This window comes from Muscardinus avellanarius, assembly GCF_963383645.1.
Source record: "Muscardinus avellanarius genome assembly, chromosome: 6".
Lineage (NCBI taxonomy): Eukaryota > Metazoa > Chordata > Mammalia > Rodentia > Gliridae > Muscardinus > Muscardinus avellanarius.
Genome location: NC_137791.1, coordinates 39,977,353 through 39,998,685, shown reverse-complemented (window position 1 = coordinate 39,998,685; position 21,333 = coordinate 39,977,353). Strand labels below are relative to the sequence as shown.

Genomic DNA, 21,333 nt, shown 5'->3' with positions numbered 1-21,333 from the left:
ATTCATAGAGGATAATCAAAACCATATAATTGAGCTGGACTTACTGGCACATTCTGTAATCCTAGTACTTGGAGGCTGAGATAGGAGGATCTTAGGCTCAAGGCCAGCCTCAGCAACTTAACAAGACCCTCAACAACTTAGTGAGGCCCTGTTTCAAAATAAAAAAAATAGAATAGGTCTGAGGATGTAGCTAGGAGGTAGAATGCCCCTGGGTTCAATCTTGAGTATCTTCTTCAAAAAAATACGCAGATATATATAATTCAAGTCTTCCTAAGTAAAATCCTGTTAGGACTGTATTTTACACTTCTTCAAGCCTCAGAATATTTGGAAACAGTACTCACTAGCTTTGATGGCGTATCTGCCGATGATGACTCACATTCTCTACAGCAACAGGATTCACACACAACTTAGGTGGAATTATTGGCTTCACTTTCTCAGCAGTATGTGTCCTAAGCCAACTGAACTTTTGTTTCACATTTCATTATCATTTTGGTTTCGAAGCCACTGTGTGGTATTGCCATTTTGTTGATGTAATATGATTATTTCTTTATGTCTCCATTGGTGACTATCATTCCCTTAGTATTAAATAATGCAATTGACTTCTTTTGTTCTTTTCTTTTCTCTTTCTTTTTCTTTTCTTTCTTTCTTTCTTTCTTTTTTTTTTTTTTTTGTGTGTGTGTGTGTGATACTGGGGATGGAACCCACGGGCATTTTACCTTCGAGCTACACCCAAGACCTATTTTTTAATTCTTTATTTTGAAACAAGGTCTCACTAAACTGCAGAGGGCCTCCCTAAGTAACTGAAGCTATCTGAGAACCTTGATTCTCCTGTCTCAGCCTCCCAAGTACTGGGATTACAAGTGTGCACCACCACACCCAGCTTACAATTGACTTCAGTCAGTTACAGTAAAATCCAAGAGAGGAGGATAAATCTAATATTAATTCCACTTATTAATATTATATTAGCTATTCTTTTTACCTCCATCACATTTTGACTCTGCAACTATGAACTGAAAAGCCAAGCCCACGTGAATGTGTATTTGTGCCCCCCTCCTCCCCGGCCCTGCCTGAGGCTTCTTTGTTTCCTTAGCTCCTCACCCTTCCTTAGCGCTTCAGGAAGTATCAAGTCAAAGTCATTGACAGGCTTATTCCTAAACTCATTTATTAGAAGCTAACTGAATCAATTCCTCCACCCCAGACAGGAGAGAGCCTTGGGAACAGGATAGGAACCCGGCTCAGAATTGGGGCTTCGGTTCTGGGGATGTTACAAGCAGTACGACTTTCTTTTTGAGTAGCATTGCTTTAGACCCACATTCTATCGGATGGCTGTCAAGGAAGCCTAGAGATCAAGCATTAGGTCAACGGCAGCACCCTAAAATGTTTACCCCATTAGTTTACATGGGATTGTGTCTTGGGGGTCATCCTAAACTAAATGCATAAATACTGTCTTTGCCTGTTGAAGCAAAAAGCTAGGAAAGATTCCGTGTCTATGAACATAGGGCAGATCTTTAAAGACTTGGTAGAAACAGGAAGACCTCCACCTCTCTCATCTGTCTCTCCCCCAAAAAACAAACAAGACAGATTAAGCAGACTTACAAAGTAAAAGATGGTAAGAATTTTTTAAAAAGAAAGTAAAAAAATAGGTAAAGTGAATTCTTGGGGAAAATGCCATGATGAGCCAGAGGTCTTAAATAAATGTTAGGATAAACTGAGAATGATGTCGCACGTTTGTAATCCCAGTACTTGAGTGGCTGAGACAGGAGGATCACGGTTCGCGGCCAGCCTCAGCAAGTTAGTGAGGCCCTCTGCAACTTAGTGAGACACTGTTTCAAAATAAAAAGGATTAAAAAATACGGCTGGGGATGTAGCTCAGAGGTAGAATGCCCCTGGGTTCAATCCCCAGTACTGCCAAAAATAAATAAATAAACAAATAAATAAATAGGATGAGTAGAGAAGTAGAATCAAGTGAGAACTATGGTTTGTATGCCACTATTAAGTTCACAAAGCGCTGACACGTGCATCATTTCATGTAGCTATCAAAATATCCCCATGGTAATATTCTCATTATCATGGGCATTTTATATATGAGGAAATTGAAATGCAGAAAGATAAATCTGCCCAGCAGATCCACGGAGTAAATGATAGAGCTGCGGCTTTCAGCCTCCTCGTTCTGGCTCCAGTTCTCCATCAGCCCCCAGGTGATCAGCCTAGGCGCTGTAGAAGTTTCATGACATGTTCAGTCCAAGGCCACTATCCATGAGAACTCTGCAGTGTGGGACACTTTCTGTGTACATCCCCTGCAGTAAGTGTTGAAATGTGGTGGAGAGGGTGACTGAAGAATAAATACATTTTTAGTTTTATCAATTTTTCTATTAATTTCTCTATATATAGCTGCATGTGGCGAGGGCTACTGTTCTCCTGCATAGTACATCTCTGAAGCAGTGGTATTTATTTATTTATTGCTGGTCTGGAGAAGGAACCCAGAGGCATTTGACCTCCAAACTACACCCCCTGCCCTGTTTTTTATTCTTTATTTTGAAACAGGGTCTAAGTTGCGGAGGATCTCACTAAGTACCTGAGGCTGTTCGTGAACCACAATCCTCTGGTCTCAGCCTCCCAAATGCTGGGATTGCAAGCGTGCGCCACCACGCCCGGCTAGCAGTGGTTTTTAGAAGGGAGGCCTTTCAGCAACAGCACTAGCATCACATGGAAACTTGAAAATTCCAAGTCTCGGTCCCTAATCAAAAACCCTTACTGAGTCCAGAATCCTAGGGCTTAGGGATCCAGCACTCAGCATTAGACGAGCCCACAGCTGCTTCTGATGCAGGGAAAAGCTTGAGAGCCAGTAAATGGAGGTGTGAGCCCCACAGGACAAGATAAGGAGAAAAGGGAAGTCCAGAGGGAAGGCTGAGAACAACCAGGAAAGAAATCTCCATCGGTTCTGGAACCTGTTGCTTAGATGGCAGCTGTTCGGCCCACTGTTGCTTCCTTGCTCAGAGGCCTCTGCTATGCATGGGCACCAGATCCCCTGCCTGCATGCAGAGCTGGCAGTCACATCAGTTGAAAGACCAAAGCTGATGTTTTTAAGTCTTTCTGCATTTGAGGGTCTACATGAGTCGGAGAGAAGCTGTACCTTGTTCCTAGGTTGCTTTAAGAGTGCACCCATTAGGCCAGGCATGGTGGCGCGTGCTTGTAAGCCCAGCATTCCGGAGGCTGAGACTGGAGGATCGGGTTCACAGACAGCCTCCGCTACTTAGTGAGGCCCTCTGCAATTCAGTGAGACCCTGTTTCAAAAGAAGGAATTTTAAAAGTAGGGCTGGGGGTGTAGCTTGGAGGTAGAATGCCCCTGGGTTCCATCCCCAGTACTGAAAAAAACAAAGTGTGTTCATCCTTCCTTCACTATGTCTCTATGTATGGCACGGATTTCACAACTATGGACTCAAGGAGTCTGTGTCACGAGGTCAGTCGGTGGCAGCTTACGCATCAATCCATTAGGCCTCCTCTAGTCCCTGAGGTATTTAATCTGGGAGCTTTTTGAACTCTGTGCATCATTTTCTTTAGCTTACCCAGCAAGCTATAAATTAAGCAACCACACCTCCTAAGACTTTTAGGGCCCTTTTCCATTGTGCCTGACCCCCAAGTGCACAATTGCTAAACCACTTGGTTTGTAAATACAGAGAACTATAGCACCCTGTGAGCCAGGCTCTCCCAAATTCTTGCTGCCTTTAATACCTTAGCTTGTTCAAAGTAGCTCAAATAAATTCCATGGTTTGTTCTTGTCCCAGTGTGCTGTCAGTTCCAATACGAGACTTTACTGAGTGAAACTAGATGATCCTGTTTTAATAACTGATGATTTGTAAAATTCCATGACCTTTTTTAACCTTTGAAACAAATATTTCTCATAAAAAGCCCCCTCCACTTTTTATACTTATATTGGTGCCACGTACATAACTCACAGTGAAATTCAAAGTGCTACAAAAGGTGCATGCACCCAGTAGTTGGTGTATTTCTCTCTGTTTTTAAAATTAGAGTTATGCTCACAGCATAAACACCATGTCTTTCAGCTGATTCCACAAATCACAGATCAAAGTTAAACATACAATGCTTAAGAAAAAAGGTAAAACATCATTCTTTTCTACAGTTCTTGAGTTAGTGAAATTAAGGGTCATTTATAATGTTACTCTTTCAGACTAAACTTAGCCAAGAAAACTCTTGTGTGTTTTGTGTTTTGCTTTCTCTTCGTCTTCCTTCCCCCATGCCCTCCCTCTGCGCTCCTCCTCTCCCCCCACTCTGCGATCTTTTTTCCTTTGGTGTGTGGCCACAGACAGAAATTTATGGCAGGGGCTAACCTCCTTTACACACCACACAAAGCTTGCTGACTTGAGAGAGTCTGTCCACGCTCTTCCAGAAAGAACACCTGCAGCAGACTCCCCGAGAAACCTGGCGAGATGGGAGATTAATGTGGCTGTAATAGCCAGCAGTGTTTGGGGTATTATGCTCTCTCCCCAGGTAGATGGGTCTTTTCCGAGATGATACCAATTATTTATTGCTGAAACATCTGTTGATAACTGCAGCTGCCCTTGTAAAACAAAGCATATCACAGGGTCACAGGCTATAGGGACCTAAAATCCTGCCTCATGCTAGTTTCGGTCTATTCAGCAACACCCTCCAGCCCGTGGGTTACCATCATCCCTAACGTCTCATCGTGCCATGGAAAGACTTTGTAAACACTGCACGGCCCTGCCCTCTGGGCTTTGAAGTATTATTTCATCTTCATCGGTAATTTATATTCCAGTGTCATTGTACTGTGGGAAAAAGAGGGGGAACGTTTTTGTTTTCCATTTAATTGTATATCGCCTGACACTTTGACCTGTATTATTAGTATTGGTCAGAAAAAGGATTTTCTCCCTCTCTTATTTAAAAATAAAATTTCAAGGGAAAGTGAGCACTCCTTCAGCTCTTTTCTCTCAAAACAATGTTTACACTCTGAGAGGGAGAGATGAAAAGCATGGGCAACTTTTTTCAAGTGCTGGAGAAGGGCATTGCAGTTGTTCAAAGAGAACAGTAAGGCCCTTATAAATATCATTCAGCAAAACCTTTGATGGATTTTTCAAAAAGCACTGAAGGCATTTGGCGTCGGCTTCTGTGTTGCTCGGCTCCAGGCGGCAGCAGCAGGCCCAGCAGTAAAGCCCCTGGCTTCCAGGTTCCAGGCAATGAGACTCCCGTCTCCACGTGAATATGTCACCTTTGGGGATTCTTTTCAGTAACTTTCCTTCTTCTAAGAGAAAAATTTCTACACAATATGAAGTAATTCAGAATATAAAGATTTTTAAAAGGAAAAAAAGCATGGCTGTATTTGTGTGTCGATAACAGTTGGGAGCAGAATTGTTTGATAGACCCTGGTTTTTAAATTCTCTGCTCAGCAGAGAAGGAAACAATCAAGAGTCTGAAGAGAGAGCCTAAGAACAGGAAAAAATCTTTGCCAGCAACTCCTCTGATAGAGGACTAGTATCTAGAATATATAAAGAACAACAACAACAAAAAATACTGAAGACAAAAAATTTTTAAATGGGCGACTGAACTGAATAGACACTTCTCAAAAGAAGAAATACAAGCCAGGCATGGTGGGAAAAGCCTGTAATCCTGGTACTTGGACGGCTAAGACAGAAAGATAGCAGGCCAGCCTCCCCAGCTTGGGCAGGCCCTGGGGAACCTACCGACGCCCTGTTTCAAAACAAAAGTTAAGAAAAGAGCTGGGAGTGTACCTCAAAGGTAGAATGCCTCTGGGTTCAGTCCCCAGTAACACACACACACACACACACACACACACACACACACACACGGTTAATAGATACATGAAAAATATTACATCATTAGTAACCAGAGAAATGCAAATCAAAACTACACTGAGATTCCATCTAACTCCAGTTGGAATGGCAATCCTCAAGAATACAAACAGTAATAAATGTTAACAAGGATATGGGGGAATAGGAACTCTTGTACACTGTTGGTGAAATTGTAAATTAGGACAATCCCTATGGAGGTCAGTATGGCAGTTTCTCACTAGGAATGCAGCCATCTTATGACTCAACTTTAACACTCCTCAATATCTTTCCAAAAGAATTAGAGTACTCTGGTGTTACATGTATATCCATGTTTACAATAATATAATTTACAACAGCCAAATTATGGAACGAACCTAGATGTCTGTCAACAGATGAATGGGCAAGGAAAATGTGGTACATACATATGACGGAATTTTACTTAGCTGTAAAAAAAAAAAAACAAAATTATGTTATTTGCAGGAAAATGGATGGAACTAGAGAACAGTGTGCTGAGTGATATAAAGCAGTCACAGAACGTCAAGAGTTGTAAGTTTTTTCTCATATGTGGAAGCTACAGCGAAAACAAGAAACAAAAGGAACTTCAGTTAAATGAAGAGAGACCAGTACAACAGTGGGTGGGGGGAGAAAGGTAGGAGGCAAAAAAGGAGGCTAAAGGAAGAGGACAGTTCAAGTAATGCTCTGTCTATATTTGAAGGTATTGCTACTAATCTCACCAACGTGTGCAGAGTGGGGGACAAGATGAGATACGGGGGAACACACCAAGTGCCGTGTGCATAGCTGAATGTATCATTTTGAATCTGTCTTTGATGTATAATTATAATGTACCAATAAAAGTACTAAAATAAAGCCGGCGTGGTGGCGCATGCTTGTAATCCCAGCATTCGGGAAGCTGAGACCGGAGGATCGCGGTTCGCGGACAGCCTCAGCTACTTAGTGAGGCCCTCTGCGACTCAGTGAGACCCGGTTTCAAAATAAAGAATAAAAAAATAGGGCAGGGGGTGTAGCTCGGAGGTCGAATGCCCCTGGGTTCCATCCCCAGACCCCCCCAAAAAAGTACTAAAATAATAGATGAATGGAAAATACAATGCAATTCTACTCAGCAATAAAGAAGAACAAAATTACATCATTTGTAAGGAATTGGAAGGACCAGGAGATTATCCAATTACAGAGAGTGAGGGTCTTATGTTTTCTCTAATATGTGCAGGATAGGGAATAATTGGGATACGAGAGGGACTCTAGATGATGAGGGGAAACCTCAGTGGATCCTGGGAGTAGATATAAGGGTAGGGGTGGAGGAAGACTGAGGTTCATTCATGGAAATACTACCATAGACTATGTGTATACATGTGGATATACCAGTGTCAGCCTGGGTGCCTGGCATTGGGAGAGAGGGAAACGGGGAGGGGGCACCAAGAGCGTGTGCACGTATGTCACTGCCAACATGATTGATATTATGATGTGAGACTATAATGCACCAATAAAAGCACAAAAAGTACTAAAAACAAAGAATTTACTAGAAAAAAGAAAAGTAAAGATAGGTTAATTACTTGCACAGGCTTGGTGGGGGACTGTTCACTTCCTGCCTGGTCTGTTTCTTGGGGGGCGAAACCTGCACGGAGGCAGCCCTGGGTTAACTGTGGCATTTCCTCCAGGAGGTACAGGGTAATCTTTATGATTTGACACAGGCCCGGTCTCAGATGAAGTAAGCTCAAAATGATATTTTTTCCATTCCCTTTTCTACTCTTGAAAATGGGTAAACTGACAGTCTGTATGTCACAAAAAGCTTTGCAAAGATCTGTGCTACCTATGAGTGATTTGGAGGGAGACATCCTGGAATTAAATGTTTAATTATTTTTTAAAATATCTTGGGAGGGGGGAAATTTTGTGAGTGAATAAAGTTTAATAGGCTTAGCATTCAAAATATTTTTCTAAGGTATACCTTCAGGAAATCTTGATATTTATTTATTTATTTATTTATTTATTTATTTATTTATTTATTTTTGCAGTACTGGGGATGTAACCCAGGGGAATTCTACCTCTGAGTGACACTCCCAGCTTTATTTTTTATTCTTTATTTTGAAACAAGGTCTCACTGAGTTGCAGAGGGCCTCACTAAGTAGCTGAGGCTGGCTGTGAACTGCAATTCTCCTGTCTCAGCCTCCCAAATGCTGGGATTACAAGTGTGTGCCACCACGCCCGGCTTGATATTTTATTTTTCAACTACTTACGATATTAAAGGGGCAGCAATTAAAACATAACTCAGTATAAATAAGTGCTGGTCATTGCAAGGTTGCAGTAAAATGTTTTCAAAATGTCTATTGCAGTAAATTTAGAGCTGTGAGGACAGAGGAAGGTTTTCAGCGAAAGAAAAGGCTGAGGCGAGCACCATGGCACACACCTGTAATCCCAGTATTTAGGAAGCTGAGAGAGGAGGGTTGCAGATTGGAGGCCAGCCTCAGCAATTTAGTAAGATCTTGTTTCAAAATAAAAAGGGTTGTGGGTATAGCTCAGGTGTAAAATGCTCCTGGGTTCAATCCTTAGTACTAAAAACTTAAATAATTTAAAAGGGCTGGGAGTTAACTCAGAAGTAGAACTCCGTGGGGTTCAATTTCCAGTACCACCAGAGAAGGAGAGAGGGAAAGAGGGAGAGATAGATGGAGAGAGGGAGGGAGGGAAGGAGAGAGAGAGAGAGAGAGAGAGAGAGAGAGAGAGAGATCAAAATATGAACTTATTAAACATGAGATGCACATTGAAAAAAGACAGGTCGCCAGGCGTGGTGGCGCACGCTTGTAATCCCAGCATTGGGGAGGCTGAGACCGGAGGATCCCGGTTCGCGGACAGCCTCAGCTACTTAGGGAGGCCCTCTGCGACTCAGTGAGACCCGGTTTCAAAACAAAGAATAAAAAATTGGGCAGGAGGTATAGCTCAGTGGTTGAATGCTCCTGGGTTCCATCCCCAGACCCGAAAAAAAAAAAAAAAAGAAAGAAAGAAAGAGAGAAAGAAAAAAGACAGGTCATGGTGTGAGGCCTAGGTGGTGAGTGGAACACTATCAGTGGGAACAATGAAACCCCTGTAAATAAACTCTTAAAGATGTTCTTAATACTAATGCACTGCTCGTGTTCGTTTTCATCTTAGTAGTAGAGAATTCAAAAGCAGTAGCAGGTACCGCTTAAAGGGCAGTTTTCATTTTCAACTATGTGATTTGGGGCTTTAATAGCTGAGAATTTTTTGTCATCAGCATACAAAAAACAAAGTGAATGTAACTGCATACTCACTCATCCATTCGGAAAAACCTGCAAGGATGGTCAGCATGTGCCAGAGCCTGGATGTAGAGCACTGACAGATGCAAAAGAAACAGGAGATGCCGAACATGTCCTGGAAGGGATTCCATGGGAATGAAGAGGGAGGGCAGCCTTCATCAGAAGCCTGCTCAGTGAAGTCTTCCCTTCCATTTATTGACCACCTAATATGTAAAAGATATTCAGTAAATGTTCTCCCAACTTTTACAACTCTTTTTTTTTTTTTTTTTTTTTTCTGGTACTGGGAATTGAACCCCGGAGCAATCTACCTTCAGACTACACATCCAGCTCTTTCTATTTTTTATTTTTATTTAATTTATTTATTTATTTTGTGGGTCTGGGGATGAAACCTAGGAGCATTCTACCTTCAATCTACAGCCCCTGCCCTATTTTTTGAAACAGGGTCTCACTAAGTCTCATTAAGTTACAGAGGGCCTCACTAAATAGCTGAGGCTGTCCTCAAGCCATGATCCTCCAGTTTCAGCCTCTCGAATGCTGGGATTACAAGTGTGCACCACCATGCCCGGCTTCTATTTTTTATTTTGAAGCAGGTTCTCACTACATTGCTGAGGCTAGCTTGGAAGCTGTGATCTTCCTGTCTCATCCTCCCACATACTGCAATCGCAGTTGTGTGCTACCACGCTGAGCTCAATAAACACTACTGAACAAAATAGTCAAAGCATACATGTGTTACTGGGGAAACGTGGTGTTTGAGATGAATGTGGAGTGGCATAGAAATGAGGTCATCTGGGTGTGGCCCACACTGACAATTGTCTGGGCAGCAGTCATGGAGTTAATGGCCAATATCTCTCAAAATGAAAGGCATTTGAGTAAATGCCTTAAATACTTTCTGATAAAGAAATTAAATAACAAGCCGAGAATGGTCCCATGCTTGTAATCCCAGTACTTGGGAGGCTGAGACAGGAGGATCACAGGTTCAAGGCCAGCATCAGCTACTTAGTGAGGCCCTCCTCAACTTAGTGAGACTCTGTTTCAAAATAAAGAATAAAAAATAGGGAGGCCAGGATGTAGCTCAGTGGCAAAGCGCCTGCTTTTCAGGTGTGGCACCCTGGGTTCAATCCCTGATTCCAAAAAACAAAACAAAACAAAACAGAAAAACAACAACAATAAAAAAAAATACACCTTTAAAAGAGTCAGGCGTGGTGGCCCAGGCTTGTAATCCCAGCATTTGGGAGGCTGAGACAGGAGGTTCACAGTTCGCAGACAGCCTCAGCTACTTAGTGAGGACCTTTGCAACTCAGTGAGACCTTGTTTCAAAATAAAGAATAAAAAATAGGGCTAGGATATAGGTTGGAGGTAGAATGCCTCTAGGTTCCATCTCCAATATTGTAAAAATATTATATATAATATTTTATATATATAAATATATATTGTATATATAATATAATATAAAATAATATGTTTTATATATTATATAACAATATATTTTTATATTATATAATTATATATTTTATATATAATATAAAAATTATATATATTATATATAATATAAAATTTTTATATATAAATGGAGGTGTGGCTTGGAGATAGAATGCCTCTGGGTTCAATCCCCAGTTCTGCCCCCCAAAAAAGAAATAACAACAGAAAAAGATAATTTTGAGTGTGCATATTATTAATGGAGTGGGGAGATTCCATTTTGGGTGGTACACTGAACTGCTAACAAAAATATCATCTGGGTGCAATGGTTCAAAACTAATCCCAATACTTGAGAGGCTGAGACAGGATCATAGGTTCAAGGCCAGCCACAACTACTTAGTGAGATTCTATGCAACTTAGCAAGATGCTGTTTCAATGTAATAGGTAAATAGATAGATAAATAAATAAGGATGGGGTGTAACTTGAAGGTAGAATGTTGTAAGTTCAGACCCCAGTAAAATGAAATAAATAAAAACTTAAAATTTTTTATATTTATAAAATTAAAATTAAAAAACAAGAATTAAAAAAAATCATGCAAGGGTCAATGTAAAAGGATTCAGAGAAGTGAAGAGAAGAAGCATGTGTAGAAGATGTTGCCAAAAAAGCTCAAAGAATGTGCCAACTAATAAAGAGATGGGGTAGGTTGTATCACTGCTCTTAGTCACTGTTGCCAGGCAACTTGCAGGCCTTCCTCTGGAGGGCTATACTTTCTTTTGGTGGTACCAGGGTTAGCCATGTGACCTGTCTCAGACAATGAAATGTTATTGCTGTGACATCCTCGTTCTAGCAGAAGATTCATAAGCCATTGTGTAGATCAGCAACTGAAAGTTGTCTACCACTTAATGAACAAAATAGGGCTACTCCCACCACCTGGAGCCCAGAAACAGCAAGACCCATGGAGCAGACTTGGGTTTGTACCTAAACTGTGTGACCAGTGTGATCTATGGACATTTGTCCCCAATTTTTGTCACTAAATCAATAAAATTTTGAATCATCACAGTCTTACTGAGTATTATGGATAACTACCCAAATCGGGACCTCAAAATCATCTTCGATTCCATCTTCTCCAGGCACCTCGTATCTCATTGGTTACAAGGCCTACAACTTTCCCCTTAGCCGTCTCTCAAATATATTTTCCTTTCTTTGGTTCGAATGCACACAGGAATGCCACTGGTTCATCCCACATCATCTCTTTCTTAGATATTATATCCAACTCCACTCCCTCCTGCTCACTGTCCCCATATCAGGAAGAGTACTAAGGTTATAATGCAAAAAAAAAAAAAGTAAGAACTCCAAAAGCGTAGGGACTTAGCAATGAAAGTTTATTGCTTTTTCTTACCACTTGTCCTTCTGAGGTCAGTGGCGATGCTCTCCCTCTGGGACCCAGACTGATAGGGTACTTACCATCTAGAACATTACTGTTTGCCATCGAAGAGAGAAAGCAGAAAGGGAGACTTGCACACTGGGTCTGAAAATGCTTCCATACGGACGTGACCTTTAGTCAGGAGAAGGCACTTGAGCGCAGAGAACTACAGTCCTGCCAGGTGCCCAGAAGACCCAGAAATCAGTTGGCAGACAGTGCCCATGAGCATCCCGGCATGCCAGCTTCCACCACAATGCAACCATTTTTCTTACATAAATTCAGGGAGTGGGGGAAATGAGCTACTTTTTTAAAACAAATGAAAAAACTATGTAAAATTTACAAAAGCACCTCATAGTAATCCTGAATAAGAAAATCTAAATAGATTTAAGTGAACATTCCAGTAAGATGATGAGATTAATAGTTACTTGTACTTCTTTGATTCATCACAATAAACATTTCTTAGCACTATAACAAAGAAAGGAAGGGAAGAAACAGAAAGGAAGGAGAATATCTGCTAAGCAATTGTTCCTAAACATAGACAGGGTCAAATATTTGAAAACATTAAACTTCTCACCCCTTCTCTAAGAGTGAGTAAAAATACTGCAGTGTGAATTTTCTTAACAATGGAAAAGTGGGAGTCATTCATTGACTCAGGCCATGAATCTTTTCACCAAAGAAACTAAGGATTTTAAATGCCATGTTCTTGTTCCTCTTCCCACTTGGTTGCCTGCTGCCCTCTAAGTATCGTTATTCTCCTGTCACCTCTTCAGAAATCATCCTAGTATGTATGTATGCACACATACACATGTGTAGAATAAACACACGATTGCTATTTGATGCACATTTCTCTATCAAATGACAGAACATGAAAGGTGGAGCGGAATTTAGAGATCCTCTATTCCAAACCCATCGTCGGGAGATGGAAAAACTGAAACCCAGAGAGGGAGGAGTGGATTAGCTCATTGGGAGGCCAGTTGGTGGAAATGGTAGAACCATTATACTTAGGTTTCTTTTTTTTTTTTACAAAAAAATTAGTATAAAACAAAATTATTATTTGATAAATTTTTCACACATACACATCACACGTATACGTATATACATGTATGTTTTCTTGAAAACAGAAGTTATTGCTTTGCCTTTTTAACTAGCATATCATAAGAAAAATTAGATAAAAATAACTAAATTTATCATCACTAAACTTTTATCTTTGTGTTTAAAACACAAACAACATATGCTTAATTTTTTTTTTTTTTTTTTTTTTTGCAGTAGTGGGGATTGAACCCAGGGACATTCTACTTTCAAGATACACCCACAGCTCTATTTTTTTTTCTTTTGTGGTACTGGGGGTGGAACACAGGGGATTTTCTATCTTGGGGTTACACTCCCAGATCTATTTTATACTTTATTTGGAAACAGGGTCTCACTAAGTTGCTGAGAGCCTCACTAAGTAGCTAAGTCTGGCTTTGAACCTGTGCGATCCTCCTGTCTCAGCCTCCCAAGCACTGGAATTACAAGCATGTCATGCCCAGTCAGCTCTATTTTTTTAATCTTTTTTAAAAAATTTTTTATTGATGCATGGTAGTCATACATTTTTGTGTGTGTGTGCGAGTCTGGGGATGGAACCCAGGGGCATTCTACCTCCAAGCCACACCCCCTGCCCTATTTATTATTATTTATTTTTGAAACAGGTTCTCACTAAGTTGCGGAGGTCCTCACTGAATAGCTGAGGCTGTCCATGAACCGCGATCCTCTGGTCTCAGCCTCCTGAATGCTGGGATTACAAGCGTGAGCCACCACGCCCGGCTCAGTCGTACATCTTAATGGGGTACAAGATGGTGGAGACATACATGCACACATCACCCAACCAGCCCTTTCCCAATTCCAGCTCCATTCCTCCCACTCCCCCCCCCCTCTCATGTTTGGCTTGGTGATTGACTTTGATATGTATGTTAAAGTACATCATGTGCATTAGAGCATTGCCCTCTTACCGTTCCCATCCCCTCAGTTAGGCCGCCTTATTTGCTCATCTATAGTATCTCCTTCTTTGTCTAGAGTTCTTCCTATGACCCATTTCTCCCTAGCTTTCACATATTAGGGAGAGCATCTGATTTCTTATATTTTGTGACTGACTAATCTCACTTACTTGACATTTCCTCCCTGAATCTAGACAACTCCACGATTAAGCAAGTTTCTCCCTAAGGCTATTGTAGGACTGAGGCAGGCTTTCCTTTCTTTCTTTCTTTTTTTTTTTTTTTTTTTTTTTTTGTGGGTCTGGAGATGGAACCCAGGGGCATTCTACCTCTGAGCTACACCCTCTGCCCTATTTTTTTATTCTTTATTTTGAAACTGGGTCTCACTGAGTTGCAGAGGGCCTCACTAAGTAACTGAGGCTGTCTGCGAACCACGATCCTCCAGTCTCAGCCTCCCGAATGCTGGGATTACAAGCGTGCGCCACCACGCCCGGCTTCCTTTGTTTCATTTTTCTCTCTGCTGCTCCTAAGCCACCCTTCTGCCTCTGTTAATGTAATTTGACTCTATATTCAGAACAGAATTCATTGGAATATAAATTCTGTAATTTTTTAATTTTTTCTTTTGGAACAAAGACCTGCTAAATTGCTGAGGACCTTAGCTTCCCAAGTAATGGGATTTTATGCATGTGCTACCATACCCAGCAAAGTTTTATAACTTCTAATCATCAGCATTAAAAACTTGCATTTCTTCTATTAAATGTTTTAGTTCTTGTTTTGAAAAGAGACCAGATGTCAGATAAAAGGTTCAGATATTTCCAAAATAAATTTCATTTAATAAGGGAAAAATGGGTGCCAAGAGAATGAAGGCTTGGAGGGATATTAGACCTGAGACCCATGTATTTTCAGACCTTAAGACAGAATATGATTAAAATCGCCAAAGATTTTAACTTCTCTATAACTCTGCCAAAAACTGTCCTTTTAATACTGTACTTTCAAGTTTCAATGGAAGATCAATTAAGACGGTAGTTTGTTCTTTAAATTCTATCACAGAAGCTCTGGTTGCCACAGGACCAGGCACGCGAGCTATCCCTTTGATGAGGGCTAACCTAGGGCTCAAATTTCATATCTCCCCATAATGAGACTTGAAGTCGGAGCCAAGTCCTAGAGTTGACTCGCTAAGCCAGTGGGTAGAGCGACGGGCAGGAGCCGGACACAGAAGTGTGGGACAGGCAAGAAATCGATGGCCTTCAGGAGTCACCGGAGGCTGTGTTCACTCTCTCTTGTCAGCAAGTACAAGTAAGGCTCCCCCAGAGTGTACGTGCTGACTAAGTAAGGAGCTTAAGCAATTACATCATCTCCCTGAACCCGGCGCTGGGTTTTGTTGTTTGGAGGGTTTTTTCTTGTCATTTCGTTAGGGGAGGTGGTATTAGGAATGGAACCCAGCCCTTCTTACTTTTTACTTTGAAACAGAGTCTCGCTAAGTTGCTGACGCTGGCCTTGAACTTGCAGTCCTCCTGTCTCAGCCTCCCAAGTACAATATAAATCATAGGAGTGCATATCACTATCGGGTTCTGACACTTGTGTGTATTGGACTGAATCAAGCTGGGCATGGAAGTTACACGCTTGTCATCCCAGCATTCAGGAGGCTGAGACAGTAGGATTGTGGTTTTTAGCCAGCCCTATGAAAACGTTACCTTTGTATGTCAACAAGCATTAAATGCTGACAATTTCATATGACTTGATTTGATACCTTCTTTACAACATGTTCATGTGTATTTGTGTGTGTGTGTGTGTGTGTGTGTGTGTGTGTGTGTGTGGTACTGGGGTTCCTGGAAGCCCTTCCACCTCCAGGCTACACTCCCAGACCTATTTTTACATTTTTACATTTTTATTTGGAAACAGGGTCTCCTAAGCCAGTCTGCGCGGCTGGCTTCGAACCTGCGCGGATCCTCTTGTCTCTGCGTCCCAAGCGCGGGGATTACAAGCGTGCGCCACCACGCCCGGCTGCTCATGGGTATTTTTATTGGTGCATTATGATGTTTCATAGTAGTGCCGTTCACTGTTAATCACAGCAGGGGAGCTTGATGTCGGTCTGCACGGGGGGATGGATTCTGCCCATTTCGCAGGTGAGGTGGCTGGCTCCAAGAGCTTGAGGGAGACTCCGGAGCCACAGGATGAGGTGCAACGGAGCCGCCGCCCCCCCCCCCCCCCACTGCCATCACCTGCCTGCCTCCAGAAACAAGCGGAGACCAAACTTTTTTTTTTTAATGTTTTTATATTGGTGCACTGTAGTCTCACATCATGGTCATAATGTAAATCATGGGGACAGTGACATGCGTGCACACAGCACTTGGTCCCCCTCCCCATCTCCCCACTTCCCAGTACAAAGTGCTGAGACTGACATTGGTCTATTCACATCTATACACATAGTCAGGGGTAGCATTTCCATTAATGACCCTCACTCTCCCCCTCCCCTTCCCTTAGGCCACCTCCCTGGCTCCACCGAGGTTTCTCCTTCATTATCTGGAGTCCCTCTGGTATCCTCATCACCCCCTAGCTTGCACATATTAGAAAAAACATATGACCCTTCACTCTCTGTGACTGCTAATCTCACTTAACATAATGTTCTCCAAGTTCTTCTATTCATCTGTTGATGGATACCTAAAATCAAAAATTTTTAAGCCCGACAAATTCATAGATTTCTTGGAATTAGTACTGTGGGTTTTTTTTTTTAATGCATTCTACCTTTGAGCTACATCCCCAGCCCTATTTATTTTTATTTTGAAACAGGGTATCACTACTTGCTGAGGCTGTCCTCTAACCTGTCCTCCAACAGGGTCCTCCTGTTTCAGCCTCCTAAGTACTGGGATTATAAGTATGTGCCACCATGCCTGGCTTTAGTACTGTCATTTTCTTTCTTTCTTTTTTGTTTAATATATTTATTTTGAAATTTAAAGCGACATTAGGAAAAGTGTGATTTTGTTTACTAAATGGTACACAAGCTAAAATGGGGTTCTAAAACAATTTACTAGATCATCAAAACTTTTAACAGGCACTTAAGCATCAAAAATGTTGTAACTGTGGCATTGAACTCTTTTATTTATGAATTTTATATTTAGTCTTTCTATCAAATGATGGCTAATTTGTGACATAAATAATCATTCTTTAAGTTGACACTTCCTAGTTCAACAGTCTAGGATGATTCTTAATTTGGGGTTTTATTAGAGCAGGGCCATTGTTTAAATGTTTATTTCTGCTCTGCTTATGTGAATGTGACTCTTGGATTATAAGATTCTTTTTTGTGTGTGTGTGGTACTAGGGGTGGAACCCAGAGGCTTTCTACCTCTGGGCTATACTCCCAGATCTATTTTATATTTTATTTGGAAACAGGGTCTCACTAAGTTGCTGAGAGCCTCACTAAGTAGCTGAGGCTGGCTTCCAACCTGTGCGATCCTCCTGTCTCAGCCTCCCAAGCGCTGGGATTACAAGCGTACGCCACCACACCCGACTGGATTATAAGATTCTAAAGTGATAAGTCAATTTTATGTATTTCTTTAAGTATGTCTTACTGTGAAAATGGTAAGAAGTTCCAGGTACAATGCTGTATGGGTGGGCACAGTGCCCAGGCCTATAATCCCAGTACTCGAGAGGCTGAGACAGGAGGATCACAGGTTCGAGCCCAGCCTTAGCAACTTATCAAGATCATGTTTCAAAATATAAAATTTAAAAAAGTGTTGGGGGTATAGTTTAGAAGCAGAATGCCCCCAGGATCTATCCCCAGTACAAAAAAAAATGATATAGCATATGGCCAGATAGGATTGTTATTGTCTTGAGTAAGACAGACAAATGATAAGATAGAGAAATTAAGCTTCTAACAGAATGTTGCTATCAGGACATTAACAATTGACTGATGTAGTCTCAAATTATTGATTGGCAGATATACATACAACCTCTCAAAGAATGCAAACTGAGTATTCCAAATAGTATGTTTGTGCATCTGACAATTTGAACTTTTGAGTTCCTTCCCCACTACCACCACTATTAAACAAAACAAGGACAAAGAGCCCATCACTAACGCATCTGTGGAAGAACCCCAGAGGACAAGATTCTGATCGTCAGACTGGCCACGTGCTCTGTGGTGACGATGCTACAGAGACAGAAGACTCTTCAGATTCTGGAAGTCCAGGGCTCTAACAATTTCCTGGAGTGTCTGTGGATCACAGGCTGAGATTCCTTTACTCTGACCCTGATGAAACCCACTGGTTATGAGGAATTCTAGTCATATAGGGTGGACTTAGTTCCCAAGAAACCAAAAGACCATCATCCCAACCTTGGTTACAAAGGCCTTCTGAGTCCACATTGAGTGAGAAGGGTTTTTGCCTTTTGCTTGGACTTTGTACTCTTCGAGAGGAGGGCATCTTCCCAGGACACCATGTGTTTGACAATGGGAAAAGAACACAATATCTTCATTAGAAAACTTTTCCTCTGTGCAGCTATCGTTTTGGTTTTAGAGACAATAGGTTGATGCAGGTTAGAATGTGAAACTTGAAGTCCCAATATTAAATTTTTATTTCCAACTCTGATTTTAGTCTAATTTGTATTTGCTAAACACTACCCAATCCATTTAAGCAGGAATTTTCATCTTCTAAAAGTTAGGCAAAGCATTGTGGCACACACCTATAATCCCAGTACTTTGGAAGTTGGAACAAGAGGATTGCAGGTTTGAGGTCAGCATTAGATACTTACTGAGACCATGTTTCAAAAATAAAAAATAAAATAAAATAATGATTGGGAGTGGAGCTGGAAGGTAGAATGGGTTAAATCCCCAATACAAAAATAAATAAATAAATAAATAAATAGCACCAGCTCTGTCTTTGGATGCATCCAGGATATGACTAAACAGTATTTTGTTGGATGAATAACTTAATTCTCACTAAATGGTTAAGACAAGCATCACCAGCTACCTGATAAACCTTCAGGTGCAAAGTTTCCCCTTTAGTAGCATATATTGCCACTATGGCTCCTCTCATGTTTGAGATTACAGCTCCTGACTCCAAATGAATTGATTCTACCCTCAGCAAAGTATTACATTAATTAATATGAACCTTTGCTTTTGCTTTTAATTTTATAGCCATTCCAGTGGAGAGGCCCTCTAAAATATAATTTTTATAGATTTACAGGTATTCTCATAGTTTGAGAAGAAGAAATAAGAACCCTAAACTCTCAGGCTTCTCTAAAATGTCTCTTACAGTTCATATAATCATGAAATTAATGTAACTAAGAAGTATTTAGGGATTTTCTACCCAATCAAAAAGTCTATATTTTTAATGCATGCTACCAATTCTTTATTGTCTTCTTTGATTTTCTTTAATTAATTGATGTTTTACTCTGGGTGGAGGGACAGTTTTGATCTATCAATATTTTAACTTATGCCTCATATAACAAAGAAATTGGGGCCTAATGACTGAAATATCATTGGAACAGCTACACATACATATGTAAAAACAAATAAACGAACAAAAGAACTAGTAGAGCCATGGTCTAATCTAATTTTCACAACCTTACTACCTTGTCTTCAAGGCACTGACGATATAGCAGTGAACATGACAAAATGCCTTGATTATTGATAGTCAATGTAAATGAAAAAGTTTCTATAGAATGACAGGAAATGAATGAGCTATGTATATTTATTTTACAGATTATAAAATAATAAAATATAAAATAATATATAATAAAATATATTATAAAACTTATTTTAATATATCATATAATGTTAGTTATACATAATTAATATATAATCAAATATAATTAAATATTGGAGAGCAGTAGGGGCTCTGAAGACCAAAAAGGGCAAAGTCGTAGGTTAGTGAGTGATCGTAGGTGTTATTTTGGAGGAATGGTTCCTGAAGGCTGTTTTGAAAGGGTGGTTGGAGCCTAGATCTCAATGGAGGGTCCATGCTGATAGCCAGTGGAGAGACAGCAAGTACAAAAGTTCAAAGACACATGTTTGTTTAGCTGGAGGTTGAAGAACAGTAAGAAATGATAAGAATAGATGCTGGGCACAGTGGCATCCCTGTAATCCCAGTACTTGGGAGGCTGAGGCAGGAGGATTGCAGGTATAAGGGTAGCCTTGGCAACTTAATGAGAACTTGCTTCAAAATAAAAAATAAAATTGGGCTGGGGGTGCACCTTAGGAGATAAATTCCCTTGTCTTAATCCCAAATAACACACACACACACACACACACACACACACACACAGTAACAGTAACACAGAGTCGTTACACTGATGCACAATGGAATTTTTGTTTTTCAGTACTGGAGATTGAGCCCACCAACATTCTACCTCTGAGCTACACCTCCAGCCCTATATTTTTTTAGTTCTTTATTTTGAAACAGGGACTCACTAATTGGAGAGGGCCTCAGTAGGTAGCTGAGGCTAGCTTTAAACCTGAGATCCTCCTGTCTCAGCCTCCCAAGCACTGGGATTACAAGCATGCGCCATCGCACCCAGTTTGAACCATGAAATTTAAAGAGGCAGGTGGGAACTTGGGAGGATGGAGGGAATACAGAAGGCAGTAGGGTCAGCAGATGTGTGGGTGTTCTCAAACGGTTACAGAATTGTTGGAGAGGGTCTATAGAGAAAGGGAGCTTGAAAGACAGAAGATAAATATCGGAGAATCAAATACTTGAATCGAGATTCTGAGATGCTATCAACATGACCAGTTCTAAGCTGTGACCAATCCTAGGAGTGAGTGACTGAGCTTGGGTGATGTCTGTTCATTTCCTATTGCTATAACTGAATGCCAAAGACCAGGTTACTGTGCTCACATGGTTCTGCAGATGCAAGATCAGGAAGCCACATCTGGTGAGAGCCTTTTTTGGGGGGATAGGGAGTGCCAGGGATTGAACCAGGGACATTCTACCTCCAAACTATACCCCAGCCCTTTCTTTTTCTCTTCCTTTCTGTCTCTCTTTTCTCCTTTTTTATTCTTTATTTTTTGAAACAGAATCTCACTAAGTTGCTGAAGGTCTTGCTACATTGCTGAGGCTGGCCTCAAATCTATGGCCCTCCTGTCTCAGTCTCCCAAAGAACTGGGATTATGGGCATGTGCCACCACGCCCTGCTGGTGAGAGCCTTCCTGCTGGTGGGGACTCTTCGGAGTCCTTAGTCAGCTCAGGGTGTCACGTGACAAAACAGAATGTCCAGAGCAGATCTTTCATCCTCTCATTACAAGTCCACTATCCCACTGTGATAATGTCCACCATTACCACCTCCTTTAACCTTAACTGCCTCCAAAGTTCACACCCCCAAATATAGTCGAATTAAGTTTCTACCTTCCTAATAGCTGACAGTGAAACTAAATTTCAACATGAGGTTTGGTGGGAGACATTCCAACCACAGCAGGTGTGGAGCAA

At 41.1% G+C, this 21,333-nt stretch overlaps 1 protein-coding gene across 1 annotated transcript in view; it reads left to right on the top strand.

The window, feature by feature from the left end:
* ALPK1 (alpha kinase 1) overlaps positions 1 to 21,333 on the top strand; it is a gene marked incomplete at both ends in the record, with an annotated part of 64,367 nt that overhangs the window by 5,919 nt on the left and 37,115 nt on the right. The window lies entirely within an intron of this gene.